Source organism: Penaeus monodon, chromosome 21 (assembly GCF_015228065.2).
Source record: "Penaeus monodon isolate SGIC_2016 chromosome 21, NSTDA_Pmon_1, whole genome shotgun sequence".
Taxonomy (NCBI): Eukaryota; Metazoa; Arthropoda; class Malacostraca; order Decapoda; family Penaeidae; genus Penaeus; species Penaeus monodon.
This window is the reverse complement of record NC_051406.1, coordinates 36743398-36743915: the sequence shown is the minus strand read 5'-3', so window position 1 is coordinate 36743915 and position 518 is coordinate 36743398. Positions and strand designations below refer to the sequence as shown.

The following is a 518-nucleotide window of genomic DNA, read 5'->3' as shown; positions in this document are numbered from 1 at the left end:
TAACAGCATGGAGTTAAAATTGATTGTAGACATTCAATCCATTTGAGGAAAGCAGTGATTGGGAGGATGAAATGCAGTCAGCTCAGGTTTCCTCATCATAATAGTCCAAAAGAACACTTACATCAAACTTTGTTTCCCTTTACTACCTTTGAAATAAAATGAATAAAATAAAAAGATGTTGAAAAAGGTTAAAGCTGTAGAGTTAAGAGGCCAAGAAAAGAAAAGAAAAAAAATTGGAGATGGCTTAAAAATTCTCCAAGTAGCTCAGGCATATGAAAAACATTCACAAAATGCTTTGGAAAGCTTGGATAAAACTTATGTACAGTGGAGATGAAACCAGGAAAAATAAGTAAAAGTGGAATGATCAAGAGTAAAAGGAGGCTATGGACAGGCTGAAGCAAGGAAGGAAAACAAGGAAGCAGACCATAAACAATGATAAAGAAAATAATAAACATTAATAGTTCAGGACCATTCTCAAAAAACTGAGCATCTCACAAAAATTCAGAAAGCAGTAACTC

At 33.8% G+C, this 518-nt stretch overlaps 1 protein-coding gene across 1 annotated transcript in view; it reads right to left on the bottom strand.

The window, feature by feature from the left end:
- LOC119586443 (stromal membrane-associated protein 1-like) overlaps window positions 1-518 on the bottom strand; it is a gene marked incomplete in the record, with an annotated part of 22546 nt that overhangs the window by 6633 nt on the left and 15395 nt on the right.